The sequence below is a fragment of the Myotis lucifugus genome, unplaced genomic scaffold (genome assembly GCF_000147115.1).
Source record: "Myotis lucifugus unplaced genomic scaffold, Myoluc2.0 scaffold_374, whole genome shotgun sequence".
In the NCBI taxonomy this organism is placed as follows: Eukaryota; Metazoa; Chordata; class Mammalia; order Chiroptera; family Vespertilionidae; genus Myotis; species Myotis lucifugus.
The window spans coordinates 336977-343441 of NW_005871422.1; positions in this window are offsets into that span (position 1 = coordinate 336977).

Below are 6465 nucleotides of genomic sequence, written 5' to 3' on the forward strand. Positions count from 1 at the left end.
TCTGAAATTCACTCTAGTGATTAAGTCCTGTCCTGTCCTTTCAAGATTTTTGTCTCACTTTAAGGCAAATGGGGGTGGCGGGGGAGGGGGTGGGCTGATCTCTTTGTGTCTGCTTCTCAGTCTTTATGCTGAAGTGGCATATTTTGGGGTTGCGCCTTTTATCTACCACCCTTCAATTGCCTGGAAATTCAGCCTCAAAAGTAACCTCAGTGTACGAATGCAATCCCGGTCATATTGAGAAATGTACTAAAACAAATAGAAATCTTTTCATATTTTGGTGGAAAGCAAACTGAAGTAGGAACATATATCATGAATGCAGCTGTTGCTGGTATGTTTTTGTCATTTACTGAGTTATTTAAAATGTATCTTCATAAGTACTGAGTTCAGAATATAAGTGATTTCACTAATTTTAAATTTAGATGGCAAATAAGTCAATACCTGGCATGCCTTAATCCAAGTGAAAATGAAGCCTGTACATGGCGGTGAGAGATAGAGGTTTGGAATTGATGGACACTCATTGAGTGGTAGAGATGGTGCTGCAAAGGACCTCCATAGAAGAGTGACATAATTTTAAGGGACTAGAGCCCAAGAAAGTGGTACCGAAGCATAAAGAACAGGGCAGCCCTTCCAGAGAGCCTGGAGACCCCGACAGGAGGTTTCACATGGACTTCAGTATAGAAAATGTATTTTTAAAATATATTTTATTGATTTTTTACAGAGAGGAAGGGAGATAGAGAGCTAGAAACATCGATCAGCTGCCTCCTGCACACTCCCCACTGGAGATGTGCCCGCAACCAAGGTACATGCCCTTGACCGGAATCGAACCTGGGACCTTTCAGTCCGCAGGCCGACGCTCTATCCACTGAGCCAAACCGGTTACTACGAGAAAATGTATTTTAAAGGAAGAGCAAGCTTTCTCCATGGCGGTGAGAGGATTATGAGGTTCAGTCTAGTTTACGACTTCAGGGTTTTAGAAAAATAAACCCAAAAGTTAGAAACATATTTTTCCAAGCTCTCTGCACATTTTACTGATGTTTTCTACAGTATCTGTTAAGGCAAAACATCTTCAAGCGCCATCTAACTGGAAAAAAAGGCTCACACTACACAGTGGTGACGCCACCATGGATTCAGCATCCCGAACTAAACAGAGGCCTGGAAAGGGCAAGAAGAAAGAGCATTGCTGAGTGACCCTCTTCCCAGGAGGCCTTCTCGAGCCGCTAAAGTTCCCGTCCACATCGCAATGCCTTTGCTGCCCTGACCTGCAGGTCATTTTATTGTCTGGTTTCAGGAGCTGCAACTGCAGATGGAAGATACAGGAGAGCAAATGACACTGCAGGAGATACAGTCAAGATCTCACAGAGAAATAAACACCAATGCACCTGTTAATAAATATCTGAAGTCAAGTGGAAAGCTTAATGTCACTCCCATAAAATGTTAAGCCTAGTCGGACAGAGGTCCTAAGTGAGGATTAAAAACTGGATGAACTGTCTGTATGTCTAGCAGACTTGCTACCGTGATAAATGCAGCTCCTGGGCCATTCATCCTCGCTATCTTGTATGCCCTTGGCACTCCTACCACACACATATATTACCTGGGTAAAAAGAGACGTGATGATCGATTATTTTGTCATTACCAGATTTTTTTCTGGGTAAAGGATTATTAGGATGTAGGGAAATGGGGTGGCTAGCACCCAAATATCAGGGATTCGGGATATAAGAGTACTCAAGTTCACAAGGCATGCTTCAGAAATGGCATAGACACACTAACTAAAGGCTGAACAATCACCATTTGGGATATATGAGCATTCAGATCGTTCTGCCTTATAATGTAGGACATAGATTTATGTGACCTGAAAAATGGCAGCTCAGGTATGGTCTACCCTAAAATATTCCATACGTGATTGAGAAGAATGCGTATGCTATTGTGGGTAATTAGAGTATTCTCTATAGAATAGTTAGACCTAGTTGCTTGATTGTGGTTTTCAATATCTTGATTTTCTTACTGATCTTCTGTCTGGTTTTCTATCCATTATTAAATATGAGACATTAACATTTCAAACAATTATTGTAGAACTTTTTATTCTCTTTTTACTTATGGCTATTTTTGGTTCATGAATTTGAGTCTATTACTCGGTGTGTCAATGTTTATAGTTGTTATATTTTCTTGTTCTATTGGATCTTTTATTAATATTTAATATTCTTCTTTGTCTTTTGTAATTTAAAGTCTATTTTGTCTAATACTAATATAGCCACTCCTGTTCTCTGTTGATTATTTGCATTGAACATATTTGGCCATCCTTTCTCAACCCACTTAAAAAAATCAGCAAAGGACTTGAATAAACATATATCCGAAGAATAAATACAAAAGTTCAATAAAAACATGAAAAGAAGCTCAAAAGCACTAATCATGAGGGACTACCAATCAAAACTATAATGACATACCACCTCATACCCATTAAGATGGCTGTTGTTACCAAAACAGATAAATTAAAAAAAAAAAAAACACACCAGAACCAATAAAACAAAGAAAAACAGAAAGCAACAAGTGTTGGTGAGGGAGTAGAAAAATTGTAGCCCTGTTGACGAGAACGTAAATTAGGACAGCTACTGTGAAACACATTATGGCAGTTTTTCAAAAATTAAAAATGGGATTACCGTATATTCCAGCAATTTCTCTTCTGGCTATATACCCAAATAATTGTAAGCAGGATTCAAAAGAGATCTTTATGTAACCACGTTCATAGCAGCATTATTCACAATAGCTAAAACGCGGAAGTAACCCAAGTGTGCATTGCAGATGAATGGATAAGCAAGATGTGGTACATACAGGTGCAGAACCAAACTGAAACGGAGTCCCTTATGTCAAGAAGAAAATGGAAACTCAACACAGGCACATAAAAATAAACAAACAAAAACCACCTTAAACCAACCTTACAGGAACTTCCAGTTTTTCTCAGAAATCAACAGAGAAAACCAACCAATCCCCAAAGTGAGTCTACTCATGGCATCTCTGGACTCCCTTGTGTCCCTGCCTCAGCTACCATGATCCAAAAGAGAAATACCGCGAGGCAACCAATCAGCTGAAAGAGCCAAATATCGTCTTTATTTACTCCATAAATATATATGCCTTATCCTGCGAGCAACTCTGAGCTCCCCCCTCCAGCAGCCTTGAGCCCTCCCAGCTTGCAGATCGGAAGTCTGGCAATGAAGTCCTCTCTTCTGCTTTGTTGTATTCAGTATTCAGAGTTTGTTGACACACATAATGGGTAATTATTAAGACTGAAAAAGGAAAGAAACTTTGACATATGCTACAACACAGATGCATTTCAATGGTATAATGCTTAAGTGGAATAAGCCAGTCACAAAAAGCCAAATACCGTTTGATTCCAAGTACACAAGGTACGTTGGGCAGCCAACACCAGAGACAGACAGGAGAACAGAGTTTTGCCAGAGGCTACAGAGAGGGATCTAGGGAGTTGTTGTTTCATGGTGAGTGAGTTACAGTTTTTCAAGATGAAACAAGTTTTGGAGATGGATGGTGGTGAGGCTCACACATTAGTACAGCATTTGATAGCATTGAACTCTACAGTTAAGGGTAACGTTTACGTTTGTGCATTTTACCACCATAAAAAAATGGGGGAAATGCATCATTGTTTTCCTGAGCAGCACATGGTTATGCTTGATGACTTTCAGGATTGCAAAGACAAAAGGAAAACACGAAATGAGTAGTTTTAGAAGAAAAAGAATAAAACAAACTCACAAAAAATAGGAAGAAGAGAAATGCATGAAAATATCTCCTTACTGGTGTGCCATTGTGTCTAGAATCTAGTAGCAAAAAAAAAAAAAAAAAAGTTTCTTGGGTTTAATTCTTTTACAACAGGAAACATTTTCGGAAAGGCCAACACTATCAACTAATTTAGATCCATCAAGAGAATTCTATTACGAAATGGCAGCTGGCTAGCAGACTTTCCTAAGACCTCTTCCAAATTCCAAGTAAAACAGGCCATCCAGAAGAGAAATGTAGAAAATAAAACCCTGAAAAATAGGGTTGCCAGTCACCCTAATGGTAGAGTGTTGGCCCTGTCTCTACTCTTAGGCAGATGGAGCAGAATGGAAAATAAACGATCTCTCAGGCCCACATATGGCTGGGCTCCACGTGGTAAACCGTGGCCAACACACAGAGCAGCCATGTCTCCATTCCAGGACCCGACCCAGCGTAGGAGTTCTATTGTCCCATCTCTTCCTCCAGCCACCTCACCACCATCATTTTCTTTCCAGGATGTAGTTACATTCCCAGCTCTTTGATAAAAGGTCCAGTGTTTATCTGCATTTCTTGATAGAGCATCTTACCCTGGCCACCACCTCTACTCTGAATTCTTTCTTTAGGACTATTCACATCGCCCACCATTGTAACCATGTTTAATATTATAGATGGATTCCCTCCTGAGAAAGCTCCTTGCTGCCAGGAGAACTGATGGATTGTTCCAGCCGGTGATAGTCAGATGGACCCTTGAATCACCTCTTAGAGCAGGTACTCTAGGAAGTTTGCGATTATAAATGCTGTCGTGGGCCCTTTGAGTGTCAGTCTCCTATCACCCAGAGCAGTCCCCTCGATGACCTAGAAGCCATCTCTCTCAAATGCAAACATTGCCCCAGCTGGGTTTTCTCAGTGGATAGTGCAGGCCTGTGGACCGAAGGATCTGGGTTTGATTCCAGTCAACGGCAAGCACCTCAGTTGCAGGCTCCTCCCCAGACTGGGCCCTGGTCAGTGTGTTTCACATTGATATTTCTCTCTGTCTTTCTCTCTCTCTCTTCCACTCTCTCTAAAAATCAATGGAAAATATCCTCAGTGAGGATTTAAAAATCAATCAATCAATTAATTGATTGATTTAAAAAATGCAAACATCAATGTAGATAGATGGCTTCACTCTGGCTCCCAGTTTCTGTGAGCGGGTAAGAGCCTCACTGCAGTGGGTACTTTGCTCCAACTACACCATGACGTCCTGTCATAAGATATGAAAAGTTTGTTTCTCCTCCTTATGTATCAATGATCCAACCCAGATGGCCTAATCACATGAGTCACCACCGCCCCCCCCCCCGCCCCCGCTGCGCCCCAACACACACACACTCTCATTGCCCTTCCTTTAGCACAGCCCAGCATTTAAAATCCTCCTGCTCTTGTTTAGGAAGAGTTGACCTCGACTTATACTGGGTTCTCTGCCCTCTCGCAATAGTTATTCTTGGAAAAAAGCTCTATCACCTTTAAATGGTGTTTGGCTTTTGTTACCTTTGATAGTGGAAAATTTTATTATTTTTATTTTTTTAGCGGAGCCCCAATATCTGTTCTGGGACTCCCTCCAAAGAGTTGAGGCGACTCCTTTAGAGAAGCATCTTCCAACATCCTGCCTCAGCAGTAAGACCTGCTGCAGCCCATCCTGCTTCGGGCATGGGGGCCCGGGCCAGGGGTGACCCTCCTGTGGACAGCACTGGGTTTCTGTTCCCAGTTACAGTTCAGTGTTTTATTCTCACACACACTCATAACACCTCTAAACTCAGTCCTCTCTCCGTCCCTTCAAGCTACTGGTCCCCCTTCTCCTCAACAAAGCATAAAAAATACCAATTAAAAATGAACAAAGGATACAAATAAACAAATACAAAAGCAAACAACAGAAGGCAGACATTAATAACATTCTTTCAGTGTTGCTGAATTTACAGGCATATGACCATGTAGCCAACCAGAAAGAGTTATAAGTTAACTGTCAAGATCTTTAAATTGTACATGTTCTCTGATTCAGCAATTCCACCTTTGGAATCCAGTCCCATGCTAGCTGCTCAGCAGTAACAAGGCTTTGCCTATATGGGCACTATATAGTGTTATTTACAATGATATTTTTCTTTTAATGAAAACAACCTAAATGTAAACACACACACACACACACACACACACAAACACACACACACACTTCCCTCTGACTAATTAAGTTAAAATGTAGTAGGATCACTATGAATTCTTTAAACATATTTAAAATGTTGACTTTATCTCTCATTAAGAAAATTGCAATAATTTTTCTTTTGGTGTCTCTCCTGTGTTTTGAGGTTGTCTGCAGTGAGCCTGCAGTTCACAGAAAGTAAAATATGTGAAAGCAAATCTTCAGAAAACTTTTAACCAACGGATACGAATGGCGTAGCCACACAAAGTATATGTTTTTCTTCAGCGGTACATATTTCAGACTAAATACGTTGAGCTGTGATAAACTAGGCACTTAAAAGTCCAACATATCCTCATTGCTGGATGTTTCGGTGTTATGGAAATTTCAAATGACGATTTGTCTGAGTTCCTGCAGAGCAGTCCAATAATTAACCCCCAGCTCGCAGCCCCCATGGATCTGCTTTCACTTATTGCAGCGATTTCTATACCCGCCTCGCCGGAGGGGCGCACGGACTCCCCTCCCTCCGCACTGAGCAC